General features: G+C 37.3%; 1 long non-coding RNA gene across 2 annotated transcripts in view; it reads left to right on the top strand.

Annotated features, from left to right (window-relative positions):
• Nucleotides 1-17,649, top strand: part of LOC128250428 (uncharacterized) — a 58,564-nt gene that overhangs the window by 38,282 nt on the left and 2,633 nt on the right. The window contains exons 3-4 of one of the 2 annotated variants that reach the window (XR_008266446.1): nucleotides 11,992-12,082; nucleotides 17,022-17,167. This is a non-coding gene — a long non-coding RNA (uncharacterized LOC128250428). The remainder of the gene's footprint in view (nucleotides 1-11,991; nucleotides 12,083-17,021; nucleotides 17,168-17,649) is intronic. The other variant, XR_008266447.1, reaches the window with a different exon arrangement.

Raw genomic sequence — 17,649 nt, forward strand, 5'->3', positions numbered from 1 at the left:
ATATATATATATATATATATATATATATATATATATATATATATATATATATAAACATATATACAGAAAAAGAGAGAGTAGAAGATGCAAAACAACTTAAGATTGTATGTGAAGGTCTTCAATCTAGTTATTGTGTTTAGTCTCAATGTCAGTCCTGGAGTTTAATAAAAAGTATATTTCCTCATTCACATAGAATCCTGTTTATTGGGTCAATAAAATACACACATTCACATAAACACACCAACACATACAATGCACATGTATATGTATGCAAACACACAGACACTATATATACACATATTTACACACACATGCAGACATTCACTCACACAGCACACACGTGCACGCGCCCGCACACACACTCACATACACACATTGTCATAGGCATTCACATACACACATACATACACCTCCCAATCAATAAATATTTTTAGAAATAACAGAAAAAGGAGGCAAATTTATTTATTTTATGAATAATGGGATTGTTATTGTTTGTTTATTTTGTCTCTTATTTGTTTCATTTTTTTAATCTTTAATTCAGTTTTTTTTTATAATTTCAATATTTTGGCAAAATTACATGTGACGTGGATGAGTGGGTAGGAAAGAGTCAATCAATTATTGAGGGTGGGCAATCTTTAAAAGGAAAATAATTGTTATTGATGTTGTGTAGAACTCTACACAACATCAATAATGTATGGTTAAATGTGGTAATTGTTGTATGCGGTGAGGGTTAACTGCACTATTAGTTACATTTCATTATATATAAGGGTATGATGGGTAAATTGTCGTCATTTTGTATTTTTAATTTCGTGCATTTGCATTGTTTATTTTTGATTTTGTCGACTGCACAGTATAGTAGGGTCAGTTGGGCACCGTCTGTGAGAAAAACAGCTCCATGACGCAATTCACTCCACAAGAAATTTGGAAATGAAATGCTGTACTATATGGCATTCACGCTAGAAGCTCCAATATGAACAGAGGATGAACACACAAAACAACTATTGACGTGCTGTGTCCCAAAATATGTACCGAGAGGAATAAAAATCAAATGTCTAGTCAACATTATGGTGTTTGGAATGATCACTAGTTATGGCTCCATTCACTAGTTATGGCAATGTTATGCCTCCATTCATCTTTCCACATGGCCTCGGACTAAAGACAGAGACCTACATCAAGTGCCTGGAGGACGTAGTGCTGCCCTGGGTTAATAGGGTGGCTGTTGGAAAACCCTATGTCTGGCAATATATGTCTGCACCATGCCACACAAGCAGGAGAACCCAGTCATGGCTGTCAGACAATTTCTGTGACCACACCACTGCTAACATCTGGCTACTTAACTCCCCAGACTGCAATCCCCTGCAATATTATGTGTGGTGGGCAGTTGAGCAAGAGACCAATAAAACTCCTTGTAAGACCAAAAATGAACTAAAGGCAAGGATTATGGTAGCAGTCATTAATTTAAACAAGGAAATCATCCAGAAGAGTTGCAGGAAATTCTGAAGTTGTGTGGTTGAAGCCAATGGCGATTTTATTGGGTTATGACCCTCTCCATAACTTTCATCACCTGATCCAACCATTTGATACCTCTGAAATTATTTCTATCTAACCTTTACCTTTGTAGCAGTTAACTATGATGGTGCTACACCAGTCATATTGGATATGGCTCCTTCATGTACAACCTGGTTAACTATACAGGTAATTAGACACCATAACCCACACCTCCAGATATTTTAAGCATCTCAGCGGTTATTCCTAATGGGCCAAGGGCTTTCCTGGTTTTCATATCCTTCATGGCTTTATCTACCATACTACTGTCTATTTAGATTGGTGGTCCTTCTGTTGGATCCACAATAGGCAGACTCCCCTTCTCCCATGAGTTCTCTACATTTAGTAGCCTTTCATAGTGGCACTTCTAGGCCAGTTTCTTTGCAGAATCACTAACTGCAAGAGAACCATCATCCGTGTGAACACACTTCTCTCCAACAACATCACAGTTTTCCCTGGCACACCGAAACGTTTCAAGCTGCTAACGTTTCACCCCTGGCTAAGCATACCTGCCTCGTAGCTTCCCTTCTAGCTGCCTTATAGAGCTCCTTGCTACTGCCACCCTCCCAGTCCCTCCAAGCCTGTTTATTTGCTCTAATGGCCTTGTTAACTACACTGTTCCACTACCATGTCACCCCTTGGTCTGGTTGGAACTTTGCACCAACCACAAATTTGGCCTGTGGCTCTCAGCAAGTTGACTCATAGGAACTTCCAGTTATTCTCTATGTTACTCCTCCTTATTAAATGCTTCAGTTTGGTTGTCTCTAAATCTGACTATTCAAAAGATCCTTAAGCTTCTTTATCCTTCTTTTCCAAATAGCTTGCTTCCTGGAATCCTTCATGCCTGTAGTTTGAAGTCACTAATGAGTAACCTATGCTGTGGGGTACATTCTTCTTCAGGAAAGGACTTTGCATTTATGAGTAACCATGAATCCCACTTGAGAATGAAATCAATCCAGCTAGCATGGTCACTGGATTTATAGGTTATCAGGTGACTGACTGGCTTCCTGAAGTTAGTTTTGCAGATCATTAGGTCATTTGCATCACAGAACTCCAGCAGCCTCTTTCCCTCCTTGTTTCAGGAAGCAATTCCATGGCTCTCATGCACTGAATGGAAGACACCTGAATGTTGCCCAACATGTCCATTGAAATCACCAGCCATGAAGATAAGGTCACTGTCATTTATCTTTGAAGTGGCCTGCAAAAGAGTGTCATAAAAGCAGTCCTTTTGTTCATTTGGCAGACCTGCTTGAGGCGTATAAGCAGAGATGGTTGTTGCTGTGCTATTCTGCAAAACTAGTCTAAGCTTAAGTACCCTATCACATACTATGACTACTTCAGTCACCTTATTTATCAATTTCTCTGCTAGGATTATGCCATCACTGTTGCCCTCCCAGAAAAAATTATACTTATGCCTTTTGCAAGTGAGGAACTTGGCTGAAGCTCCTCTCCACTGAACTTCTTGGATGCAGCACACATCAACACGTCTCTTTTCAAGCATCTCAACAATCTCACCAGACCTACCTTTCAATGTACCTACATTGACATTACTAACTCTGGGAGAATATAAGGGGAGGCAGGCAGTAACATGGGTACATGCATACATACATACATTGGCCCACAATGTGTTTGCAGTGCCAGTAGTCATACCAACGTTTGGGCTGCTTGATGAGATCTGAGCAATTGGTGAAAATCTGGAAGATACTAACAAGCACACATAATTTCCACATCAACAGTGACATAGAATACCTCTTCCTAAAACGAAAACAAGCTGGCAGAGGCTTAACAGTGATCCAAACTGACTTTGAATGTTGTATCATATCCTTTCAGCAACATCTTTTAACCACCAAGTGTCAAAGTGCATCCCTTGACCAAGTTTGCATACACGAGGCTGATAACACCATAAGACTTGGAAGGCAGTTCTTTGAGCAACATTCTTTGTCTGATAACCTTAAATACATATCCAAAGAAGTTACACAACTCTTACCACAACATATCAGCAGATGAAAGCATGAGCTTATATGAGCAGAAGACCATTCATGAATATGTTAGTAGAAAGCTCCAAGATGATAGTAACATTGATCATTAAAACAATCTATCATGGACCAACAACTGGATTACTACCTCCCACTTTGAAGGGTATGTGTTTGCAATCCAAGAACAGGAAATATCAACCAAATACCTGATGCACAAAAGGGATAGAGATGTAGGAAAAGCAGTAAAATGTGACAACCAATGCATACTTTGTGGAGTTAATACTGAAGATATCACCCACATCATAAGCAGTTGTCTGAAAATGTCATCATGGTATTATCTACCTGTTGTAAAGTGGGTTCCTCCCACTGGTGTGATGTGTGCCTGCCATTGTATAGTAGTTGATGTTTTATGCTAGTAGCCACAATAGTTACTAGTTATTGGATACCATTGTTTCTCTTTGTACCCGAATAGTAATACATTAACCTCTGTCTTACTATTGCTGATAGCTCTACAAGACACTGACTAGAACTGTTGATTCTCACCTCTTTGACTCTTGACCCTCTCTTGATGACCGGCTACTGCTCTATTTATGATGGCTGGTCCTACCACGTTTTACCAGGAGGGGTATACAGTTTCACTATACAACATCTCCCCTTTTAATTATTTCATTTAACAAACAATTTCTTTTATTTGCCCCATCTCCTCCTTTTTTCATATACTCAATATCTCTTCTTCTTTGGGTCTACTTTTAGGAATTCCGTGTTCTTCCTTTTCCTTGTATGTGTGGTTTTAACTTCTTGTAATGGTGTTGGAACCTGAAAAGTGTCATATAGCCAATTTATCAGTATTGGCTATATGTTGTTGGTTCCTCTTCTATGACTCCTTAAACTAATTTCTATGTCTCCTTTCCATTCCATTTCTGCTTCTTACACCATACATAATTCTTCCTATGTATGTTACAATTTCTCCTTCTTCCCAGTATTTCTTGCCCTTTTTGTACATTCTTGCATATATCTAATCACTGATTCTAAAGAGTTTTAGTATGTCTTATTAGCACGTTTTCTTTTTTTTTTTTTTTTTTTTTTTTTTTTTTTTTGCTGGTAACAGTTTATCGAATACTGACTTCACCTTTCTGGCAAATATTAATTCTGCTGGTGAACTGCCTTCTGGCGCATTTGGGTTCAGAATTACTCTGCCTACCCTTAAGAATTGTTGGATCACAACCTCATCCATGGCTTCCTTATTAGCTTTCTTTAAAGCTCTCTTAAAAGTGTCCATGAACCGTTCAGTCCTTCAATTTGATCTAGGGTGATATGGTGCTATAGTTTTATGTTCTAACATGAACATCTCACTGAATCTTTTAAACTCACAAGATACAAACTGTGTTCTGTTATCAGAGACAATTATATCCAGTACACCAAATCTTGCAAACAGCTTGTGTAAGAAGTTTATTATCGTATATGAGGTTGGTGATTTTATACCTTGTGACCTCAGGCCATTTTGTGTAGCTGTCCACTACTATTTAATAATAACATCCATTTACTGGACCTGCAAAATCGATATGTAATCGGGACCGTAGTATTTTCAATTCCAGCCAAGGTTCACATTTCGTAGTAGGTAGTTTCACTGCCAGTGCACATCCTCTACAGCCTTTAATCAGGTTTTCAATTTCCTTGTCCATGCTTGGCCAATATTCGAAACTTCGCATCAGCATTTTTATTCTAGAGATGCTTGGGTGTCCCACATGAAACTCTTTTAGCATTCTCTTCTGTAATGACTGTGGTATGACCACCCTCTGAGTGTACATTAGTACACCATCACATATAGAGTACACGCTCACACTTTAGCGGTTCTTTGCATCAGACCTTTTTTTATTTCCTTTTGTCGACCACAGTTTTCTTTTTGTCTCATTAATAAATTTGTTATTTCTTGCATTTCTTTTTATTTCTTCCAAAGTTACTGGTAGTCACGCACGGTGTTCCACATCACTTTTCTTGTTTCCACTCTTAGTGCTGCTAATATGGTGTCCTTCAGTGGTTCGTTATTTCTTGGAATTAACTTAGACAGAGCATTGGCATGCCCCAACATTTTTGAAGGCAGATATTCCATTCTATAATTGTAGTTTAATAGAATGATACCCCACTGCTGCAATCTCTTTGCTGTATATGTCAGAATTCCATTCTTGGACCCGTATATCGTTATTAGAAGTCTATGGTCTGTTTGTAACCAAAAACGTCTGCAGTGAATGAACATGTGGAACTTTTAAAAAACCAAATATAATAGCCAATGCCGCTTTTTCAATCTGGCTATAGCTCTTTTCCACCGGCAATAATGTGTTTGATGTGTGTGTTATGGCCTTTCTCCTGCTATTGTTATCCTTGTGTAGGATCACGGCTCCTATCCCATACTCACTAGCATCTGTAGCTAGTATTATCTCTAACTTTGGGTTGAAATACGTAAGATACAAGTCTGAAGTCAACACATCTTTTAACTCATTAAATGCTTTCTGGCATTTCTCTGTCCAAACCCATTTGGCATTTTTTTAGTAATTCATTAAGTGGTGCTTTACTTTATGTATATTTGGGATATACATTTGGTAATAATTTACCAAGCCTAAGAATGCTTGTAGCATTGTCATGTTCATTGGGGGCAGCATATTTTGTACTGCTGTCACTCTTGATGGGTCTAGTCTGTGTCCACTTTCGTTGATTATTTGACCTAAGTATTTTACTTTTTCCATCAAAAATTCGCATTTATCTTTTGTTAGTTTTAGCCCATATTCACTCATTCTCTTGACTACTTTCTTTATGTGTTCAATGTGTTGCACTTGAGACTCGCTCTTTATCAAAATATCATCAAGGTATGTAATGGCAAAGTCACAATCACTTAACATCGCATACATTCTTTGTCGGAATATGGCGGGTGCCACTTTTACTCCAAACAGCAGTCATTTGAACTTGTACAATCCATGGTGTGTGTTGATTGTTAGTAGATGTGTGCAATCTTCCTCTAACTGAATTTGAAGATATGCCTCTAAGAGGTCTAACTTCAAGAAAATTTTCCCTCCGTTTAGTTTAGCAAATACTTCTTCTGGGCTTGGTAGTGGGTAATTGTGTGAGTAAACAGTCGTTTAATCTGGTTGAGAAGTCTGCACATACTCTTAGCTTTGTTTTTTGTTTTTTTGACGTAGAACACCGGTGCTGCTCAGTTTGCATGGTAGGCTTTCCAATCTTCCTAGTTCTTTATTGCCCTGGCCTACCAACACAAATGGCATATTCCATTTCAGCCTGAAAATAGGTGTTGAATTTTCTTTGTTAGTAATCCTTGCTTTTGTTTTTGTGCAACAGTCTAAACCTTCCAAAAAAACTTTGGGGAAAGTTTCTTTCATTTTTGTCTCAGTTCATTGATCTCATTCAATTGTTTCACTGCTTCGTTTGCATTATTGCACAAAATGCTTATGGGTGTATCCCATAAATTAAATTTCTCCATACATTCGGTACCAAATAAATTTATGGATTTTTCAACACATAAACATTCACTTTTTTGGTTCAACCTTTGAACATTATATTACAAATGTGTTCACCTGGGAAATATAATTTTCTTCCCATACACTATTTTGTTTGGACTACATAGTTTTTGGTTTACCCATTTGTTCCTGTTTTCTCATTTATGATTGTAATGTCACTTCTTATGTCTAATTGATATTAGTGGTTTCAATTCTTACATTCACGAATTTTCTGTTTGTTGTAGTCACAACTTTTCCTGCTAACAAGCTATTCATTTTTTCTTGTTTGTTCCATTTTCCTATCATTCTAGTTCTGCAGTGTAATTTTATATGTCCTGTAAACCCTCAGCAAAAGCACTTGGCTTTTTTTTATGGACAATCTTTTTTCAGTTATATCCCACCACATGCCATACATGGGTCTACGTCCCAATATTTTTTCTGTTTTTCCTGCAACACTTTATTTGTCTTCTGACTTTTTTGCTCTGATCTTATGTGAAAACACTCTTTCCACTGAATTTCTTCTGTGTCACACTTTAATTTTAATATCATGTTATACTTTTCCTTGTTGTTGTTCTCGTTGTTCCTTGAGTTGTTGTTGTTGCTGTTTTTGCAGCTCAATTACCCCAGCTAACAAGTCTTCCATATTTTACGGTTTTCTTAAGTTTACACAAGATTTTTGTTTCTTTTTTGTCGAGTTATTTAATTTTCCACATGAATAAGTTTAAACTCTCCATGTAAATGTTTTTTTTTTTCACTCTATGTAAATTTGTTTTTCCTCATCGCCACTGTTGTAAAGTGGGTTCCTCCCACTGGTATAATGTGTGACTGCTGTTGTACTATAGTTGCTGTTTTACATTAGTAGCCACAATAGTTACTAGTTATTGGATACCGTTGTATCTCTTCACACCACAATAGTAATACACTAACTTCTGTCTTACTATTGCTGACAACTCCACCAGACACCAACTAGAACTGTCAACTCTTAACCCTCCCTTGATGACTGGTTACTGGTCTATTTATAATGGCTGACTCCTACCACTTTTTACCGGAAGGGATATACAGTTTCATTATACAACACTACCGATGAGACATGATGCTGTAGCTAGGACATTGTATAATGAGATCTGTTGAAAGGATAACCTGAGGACAAAGAAATAAGAACCCACACTTTGGTGGAAGCCATAGCTACTCATAATAAAAAGGAGTACTGGTGGAATGTCCCAGTGAAAACCTCAATAAAATGTAAACACAATAGACCTGATGCAATGATTTGAGATAGAGAAGAGAAACTGTGTACAGTTGTGGAAATCAATTACCCTACGGATGTTAACATAAAGCTGAAGATCAGTGAAAAAGAAAATACCTACACTGAACTATTGAGAAATATGCAGTTACTCTAACCAGATTACAAGTTCAGGTTTATACCAGTAATTATTGGGGCACTAGGATATGTAATGCGCTGCCTAAATAACAATCTCAAGAAATTAGGCTTCTCAAAACCAAAAAGGAGAAAGCTGATTTGAAGCCTACAGATCCAAGCCATCACTGGAGCTGTAATAGTCTGTAAAACTTTCCAGAAGTTTATCATTTGAGTATATATGATCATGTCTAGATATGCAAGTATATGCATGAGAATACATACATAAAACAAAACATACAAATCTGCATGTATACATACATACATACATACATAAATACATACATACATACAAAAATACACTGTTGATGATGTTGAAATTCCAATGAAGGAGCCTTGGATCTAGGTTAGAAACTGGTTCTTTCTCTATTGGCAAAAAATCTTGAAATAAAACTGAATAATGACCCACATACATACATACATACATACATACATACATACATACATACATACATACATACATACATACATACATACATACAGGCAGACAGACAGACAGATAGACAGATAGACAGAAAGAGAAACAGACAGATAGGCAGATAGACAAGCAAATAGACAGACACACAGTCAGTTAGAGAGACAGTCAGGCAAACATGCACACAGATAGGCAAGCTGGCAGACAGTCAGACAGACAGACAAATTGACAATCAGGCAGATATGTAGACAGATAGACAGACAGACAGATTGATAGTCAAGCAAATAGACAGACAGGCAGACAGACAGACTAGTGATTATAAAAGATTAAAGGCATCAATAACAGTTGTTCCAGATTTTAAGTCCTGTTGTGTTGACTTAGGTTTTCCAGTTTGATTGTTGATGAAATAAATATGAATAATATAGGACAGCTAATGAAATTTATAACTTAGAGCTTTGTCATTTATTCTCAGTTGTATGAAAACAATGGAAGGTAAAACAACAGAGTGGGATATCAAGTTTAGTAAAGCTCAATGAACTTGTCTGTCCTTCAACCATTGAGGACCGACTCATGGCAACCAGTAAGACAGAAGTCAATTATGTTGTCTCAAATGCAGGGTGAAATGGTAGGGGGGAAACAAACATTATCTTTTTGGGTTTTTTTCTGAAGCCTACATGCAGTGGAAAAGCTGGGAGAAAAATATAATCAAAGTTTTCCAAAGATTGTGAGAGATGAGATGCTAAGTTGTCATCATCATTATCATTGTTATCATCATCATCATTATTGTCATTGTCATCATCGTTTTGATAGGCACAGGCATAGCTGTGTGGTTGAGAAGCTCGTTTTGCAACAATGCAGTTTCAGGTTCAGTTCCATTGCATGTCTCCTTGGGAAAATGTCTTCTGCTATAGTCTTGAACTGATCAACACCTTGTGAGAGAATTTGGTTGTTAGAAATTGTGTAGAAGCCTGTTGCATACATATACAAGGTAATATCAAAAGCCTCCCAAACTAGTTCTGTAGCATGCCAACAGATGGTAGCACACAGTTGCATGTGTAGTGAGAGCTAGCAGTGACCTTCATGAGGCAGTGTACTGAGTGACATCATTGTGTTTACTTCATAAGTTGTGAAATTTGTGTTTTTGTGATCACATGTATCTTGTAGTCTGTGATTTTGTTATGGACAGCAACAAAGAACCAACGTCATATTTTGCATTAAACTTAGGAAGTCTGCTATGGAGACATTGAACATGCTCCGGCAAGCTTACAGCAACAGGGCAATGGGCCTTACACAATGTTTCGAGTGGCACAAGCTCTTCAAAAGCGGGAGGATTTCCCTGGAAGACGATGAGCGATCTGGAAGACCTACCCTTGTCTTCCATCCTTGTATATTTTGAAATGAACTTTAACTCATGCATTAAAATACTTTGTTGTGTTTCTTGGGTTTTCCCTAAGTTTTTTTACTGGTAAGAATTTATCAAAAATTGATTTTATCTTCTGGGCAAACATTAGCTCTGCAGGTAACTTGCCTGAACAGGTGTTCAGGGTAGGTGTTACCCTAAGAATTGAGTTAGTGTTGCATCATTGCCTAATTCATTTCCTGATTTCTTTAGTGTTCGCTTAAATGAACCTTTCTGCTTGCCCATTTGATTTTGGGTGGTATGGGGGAGTAGAGATGTGATTGACTGCATATGTCTCACAGAAATTTTTAATTTCATACCCCAACAACTGCATTCCAGTATCTGATACTATGGTGTCCAGGACACCATATCATGCAAAATGTTTTTGAAGGAACCTTATCACTATTTTCAAGGTTGGTTGACTGCATTTACATATCTTTGGCCACTTGGTATAGCTGTCTACTATGATCAGATAATATGCACCGTTTATCAGTCCAGCAAAATCTATATGTAGTTTGGACCGCGGACTGTCTGTCATAGGCCACGATTGGAATTTCACCGGTGGTGACTTTGCTGCAAGAGCACAACCTCTGTAGGAATTCACCAATTGTTCAATGTCACAGTCCATAGTAGGCCAATATGCATAACTCCTCATTACTGATTTCATTCTTGAAATCCCTGGGTGTTCCATATGAAATTAATACAACTCTTTGTACATACATCAACACATTATTACTCAGAAAAAATGGTTTGCATTTGTATAACATTTATTTTTATTTTCTTTTACCTTCAACAATTATTTCATCTTTGCAATGAATTTGTCATTCTCTGATTTTAATTTTATATCTTGAACAGTTACTGGCAGCTTCCAAATGACATTACACAAAATGTTTTTTATTTCATTTTCCGTTCACAACATGGCAATCATGGCATTTTCAAATAGTTCCAGATATTTTGGAATTAGCCTGGATAAAAATTCCACATGGCCTAACCTCTTGGATGGCATATACTCCATCTTAAAGTTGTAATTCAACAATATCATACCCCAACATTATAACCTATTTGTAGTATGGGCAGGAATTCATTTCTTCAACCCAAAAATTGATAATAATGATCAGTGGTCAGTTTGTAGCTGTAAACTTCTATCATGTAAAAATCTGTGAAATTTCTTCATGGCAAAAATGATCACTAGAGCTTTCTTTCTCTATTTGACTATAGTTTTCCTCTGCCGCTATCAAAGAACATGAGGCATGAACTACTACCTTCATATTACCATCTTTATATTTGTGTAGCATTACTGCTTCTATGCTGTATTCAGAAGTGTTAGAAGCTACAGCAATCTCTGCTGCAGGATTGAAATGAACCAGTGACAAATCGTCAAACACTTTAGGAAAATTATTTGACCAGTTCCACTTCACATCCTTTTTGAGCAAATTATTTAGTGGAGCTTTCAATCCATGCATATCTGGTATCTAATTTTGATAATAATTTGCTAGACCTAGACAAGCTTGTAAGGTGATTATATTAGTCGGAGGAGGCATATTTTTAATTGTGTCTGCTCTTGTCATCTATTCCTGTCAATAATTTGTCCTAAATATTTAATTTTAGGTAAGAAAAATTCACATTTTTCCTCATTCAGTGTGAAACTGTAATCTCTTATTTTTTTCAAAAACACACTTTACTTGTTCAACATGCTGATCATGAGATTCACTTTAAATTAATATATTATCCAGGTATGGAATTGAAAATTCACAGTTTGCTAACATTGCATCCATAACCTGCTGAAAAATTGCAGGTGCGACCATTAAACCAAATGGTAATCTGGTAATCTCTTATATTTATATAATCCTTTATGCATATTCACTGTTAGGAAATTCTGAGCAATCCTCATCTACTCTAATTTGTAGGTACACATCGGAGAGATTCAGTTTTGAAGATACCTTGCCCAATTTAACATCACAAAAATATCCCCTGGAGCAGGTAGTGGATAGTGATATGTCTGCAGACATTCATTCAAGCCAGTGGAAAAATTATTCTTTTTTTTTTTTTTGATACACACTGTTGAAGCTGCCCATCTTGGATATTCCACTTTTTGGATGACTCCAATTTCCTCTAATCTGTCTAATTCTTCATCGATATGTTTTACCACAGTGAAAGGTACCGTTCGTTTTGGTTTGAACACTGGATTTGTGTTTACCATAACAAATCAATCTACATCTCTACATCTCTTCACTTTCTCACATTTCCTCCTTCATACACTATGCCTAGCTCTCACTCCCCAATCCTGTCCTCACAGCCCTGTTCCTCTGTATCATTGCTATCCAGTAGCCCCCCACCCCGACTTTATATATACCCAGGTTTTCACCACTCACTCCCCGCCTCTGCACTCTTTAATCACACTTCCTTCACAATTGCCTGTCACTTATATTATGGTGTTCGAACCTCACGGGTATGCCCTAGCACTTGCCATCATCTATCTCTTTCTTCCTTTACTCAACCATCCCATTTATATTCTGATCCCTGTCCCTTGTGAGTATGCCCAGCATTTTGCCACCATCTCTATCCTGCTGTCTACCACTCCTTCTCTCTCTCCTTCTCCTGCACTTCCCTCAGGTTGGGTAACCATGTATCTCCTTTGTGGCAGCACATCTGTTTCTGTCTTCATTCCTGATCTCTCTCTCTCTCTCTCTCCCAGCTGGTAACCTTGTACCTCCTTGTACCAGCAAGACACCTGTTTCTGTTTCTCTGTTTCACTATAACCTTTCATCATCCAACACAAGATCACCTCCTTCAATCCCCCTCCCCTCTCAAAAGAGATTTTTTTTTTTGCCTTGCAAGTACTTGGTAACCCTGCCAGTGCAGGTGCTACTTAAAAGAACCCAGTCCACACTGTAAAGTGGTTGGCATTTGGAAGGGCATCCAGCCGTAAAAACCTTGCAAAACTGACCTCGCCTGTGATTGTGCCAAGTAAAAAGCACTAAGTCCACTCTGCTGCAGACTTCCACCTGGCCAGCTCTTGTCAAACCATCCCACCCATGCCAACATGGAAGGCGGATGTTAAACGATGATGATATATATATTTCAGGATTAAATTTGCTTGCACTGATGTTGCATATCTAACGGAGCATACTACCTTCATTTCTCACCAGTCTATGCATGTCTTCTGCATTCAGAGCCCATGTCTCACCACCATGGATTAAAGTCGTTTGCACACAAGCATCATATAGTCTACTTTTCACTCTGAGAGAGCGTCCTTTTGTTGCCAACAGAAGTAATAGCTGTCTGAACTTCCACCACCCAAAGGGCCTTAAAGTTAACCTAGCAAATTTATATATATATATATATTTCAGGGTTAGATAAAAAGATGACAGACGGAAAATATGACCTACCTATATATATAATTTTAAAATACGTGTAGTAAATAAACAAACGAACATATACTAAATATACAGGTGAACAGAAAACATAGGTCACCAATTCTTCATCAGTTATTGGCCAGAGGAGTCAAACGCAATTTCAGCCATTATTGTTATTCAGCTTATTCACAGGTAAATAAATGTCATTTAGAGTTGGTTCAAATGCCATCTCTTCTATAACTGGAAGGTGTTTGTTTTTTTCTATCATCCGCATGTCAGCAGATGATGGTCTATTCAGAAGTGCAGGAAAATGTTCTACCTAGCGCTTATGAATAGAAGCAGTGTCAGTCTGAAGCAAACGTCCATTTGCTGTTCTCACTGGAGCTATTGAACAAGATTTTGGGCCATATACCTCCTTAACAAAGGAGTACAAACCCTTGGCATCATATATATCAGCTGCTTCTTGTGCCCCTTTTGCTCTATCATTCCACCATTCCTGTTTAATTTTCCTTAGAGCAGTCTGCACTTTCCTTTTCAGCTTTTTGTAAGCTTCGTTTGAGTTGGGGTTGAAGGACTGAGAAAGAAGTGTATTGCCTAAGTTTTGTTTTTCTAAAAGTAGATCATGAATTTCTGCTGATCTATCTGAGAATGAGTCACAGGATTTACGTGATTTCAATCCCACTGACAAACTTGCAGCCTGAAATACTTTTGTTTTGAAATCTTCCCATAGATTGTTTGGGTCAAGATTAATACTTTCTATAGCATCTTGGAATCTTTGCAAGTTGCATGATAATTTAAAAATTTGTAACATTTAACTTTTTGGGTACCTTAGGACCAGACTGTCGATTTTTAGGCATTATCGAAAAATCTATTTTTCCACGTTCAGTTCTCTGCTCTTCTCATGGCCTGAACACTAGAAACGTATTTCATATCACGTTTTCTGATCAGAATATAATCTATGAGATGCCAGTGCTTAGATCTTAGGTGTATCCAGGTGGTTTTATATTTATTTTTCTGCTTAAACAGAGTTTTGGTGACAACTAGATTATTCTCAGTAGAAAACGTCAAAAGAGCTACTCCATTTTTATTACATTTTTTCCAATCCCATGTCGACCTAAAACAGGCCATGAAACATAGTCCTTTCCAACTCTTGCGTTGAAATCTCCCAATATGACCAGCTTGTCAGACATTGGTACTTTCCTCAATAATTGTGCTAGATCATCATAAAACTGTCCCATAGTTTCATCAGAATGGGACATTGTTGGTGCATAAATACTGACAACGGTAAGAAACCTACCTTTGTCAGTTTGATACGGCATGACATGATCCATTCAGATATACCACTTGGAAGCTCTGCAATGGAGGATACTAATATATTCTTGAGAGCAAACCCAACACCAGATACTCTACGCTGACCCTTAAGGAGGCCTCTCCAAAAGATAGTATATCCATAAGTAGGTTCATTTACTTGACAATCACCAGAGAGATGAGTTTCAGAGAGCGCAACTATACCAAGGGAATATTTCTTAAGCTCACATGCAATAAGTGCAGTATGTCTTTCTGGCCTCTTGTTTGACCGCAGTGGCAGAATGATGACCGGGTCCAGCCTGTGATACACTGGGACACCTGCCAAGCCAGACCTGTTCCCCTGACGTTCCCAAGCCTTTTTTGCCATTTACTGAATCTGTTTGAGACATTTTAGAGTAAGTTACAAGTGCATTTTTAGGTTTCTGCCAACCAACCAATTCAATGATTTTATTAAGATTTGGTGTACAGGAAGTACATGTGCAGATGAATAATTTTCAGTGGGTACAGCTTGCACTGCACTACCCCCACCTATCGGCCCAGGAAGACTTTCACCGGTGTGACATGAAAATTGACAAAACCAGGAACTTCCAAGGCCTTAGTTTTATTTTGGAGGTTTCATTCTCCTAGGTAGATTACCAACCAAGGTTAAAGGGCTTCTATGTACCCATAAGGTAAGCTATCCCATTCCAGACACCAAACCTACACTCAAACACTCCATGAAGTGATCAAATATCACTCCTGTGACGGACGTGAAGTAGCTCATTCATACATAAAAAAAAAGAAAAGAAAAGTACAATATGTGATTTGCAAATGTAAATAAGAATTGAATATAAATAATATATATAAATATAAAAACATAAACGATCATCATCATCATCATCGTCGTTTAACGTCCGCTTTCCATGCTATCATGGGTTGGACGATTTGACTGAGGACTGGTGAAACCAGATGGCTACACCAAGATATGCAATTTTAAAAAAAAAGTAAGATTTAAATAGAAATAATATGTATATAAAAGTAAAAATATACATATATATACTTATAAAAAAGGTATGATGTGTGAATAAGAATTAGATGTAAATAATATATATATAAAAGTAAAAATATACATATATATACATATAAGAGGAAAAAATGTTATATATATATTTACAGATATTTTGTTGGCTGGCTGTTGACTGTTCAGGAGTTCTGCCCTTTGACAGGTCTTATTTTTCATCTTGCAGGATGTCCAGCAACCACCCTCCTTACCAAGCAAGCCTGTGGCGGTTGCCAATTTAGTCACTGATGACCCGACCATGCGACAGGTTGTACTGGATCACATGATGCCAGTAGCACTCAAGTGCGACCTGACATATATAGCGAGAGTTTTATATATATATATATATATATATATATATATATATATATATATATATATATATATATATATATATATGTATATATATATACATATAAGAGACCAAAGTGTATGTATGCCGCTATATATATATATATATATATATATAATACAAAATGGGACAAGAACGCAAAACATCCAGACAGTTAGGTGATACAAGAAAGGGACAACAAAATATCCAGATAGACGATACAAAGAAAACAAGGACAGGTCATTTGGAGTTTTCCTTCCTCAGTCGAGTTCTAGATTATCTTTGCAATTTCGACTGGTTATACTCGAGATTGCTCCTATCTGGTCAGCCCCAAGGAAAAACTAAGCTAATATCATTAGATTCCTTGGAAGAAAACATCGAATGTATACAAAAACAAGGACAGGAAAAAATGAACAAGGGCAGGGTCTGGAGATGGTTATCCAGGTTGCGCTGGAAGACCTAGAAAATATTGTGGACACCATCCTGGTGGGTAATGATACAAGATTAAGGGTTGTAGTGGAGAGCAGGAAGCCTTGTTGCTTCAAATGTGGTCAGAAAGACCACATAAGAACAGATTTCCCTCCGCCCCAGGTAATAACACCAGTCAAAAAAGTAACTGCACCTCCACCTCCTATTTTAGTCATTTTAACTACTGAACTAAGTCTGTTTTAGCACTTCCAAGGCAGTATGCCACTTCTTCACTTGACATTTGTCTTTGTCTTTTTTAAGGTGTTATGAAGCTTATATTGTTTTTACCCAGTTTGCTGAAATTGGTGTCTCCAGCAAGATTTATATCTACATTATGACATTTGTCTTACTTTGTATTGTATCATGGAATTGATGTCAGCTCCAGTTTGGAAAACCTGTAAATTGTAGTAAGTGCAACTGAAATTATTCATGTCTTACAAATGTTATTCCTACCATTCTGATGTTTTGCACACACTTTAATTTCTCCTGCTGCTGCTGCTGCTGCTGTTGTTGTTGTTGTTGTTGTTCAGTAGTTTTATTTTTTTAACGTGCTTTCACTTCACTACTGAGCACAGCTATGTGCGCCTTGGGTATGTGCTGTGGTTTGCTGTGGTGCTCTTATGTTTACTGTATTGAAAGTGTTTTGCGTAGAATGTGTGCAGTACCCAGTAGTGCAATTTTCTGTATGTCATATATATTTGTAAGTCCTGGTGTTTTTGTTATGTATTTGTCTGAATATTTGTTTTATTATACCTAAGGCACCTACTATGATAGGAATTGTTTCTGTTTTTAGATTCCACATTCGAGTTATCTCTATTTCCAGGTCTTTGTATTTTGAAAGTTTTTCCATTTCTTTTAGAGAAACGTTGTCATCTGCTGGTATTGATAC

The sequence above is a fragment of the Octopus bimaculoides genome, chromosome 21 (assembly GCF_001194135.2).
Source record: "Octopus bimaculoides isolate UCB-OBI-ISO-001 chromosome 21, ASM119413v2, whole genome shotgun sequence".
NCBI lineage: Eukaryota > Metazoa > Mollusca > Cephalopoda > Octopoda > Octopodidae > Octopus > Octopus bimaculoides.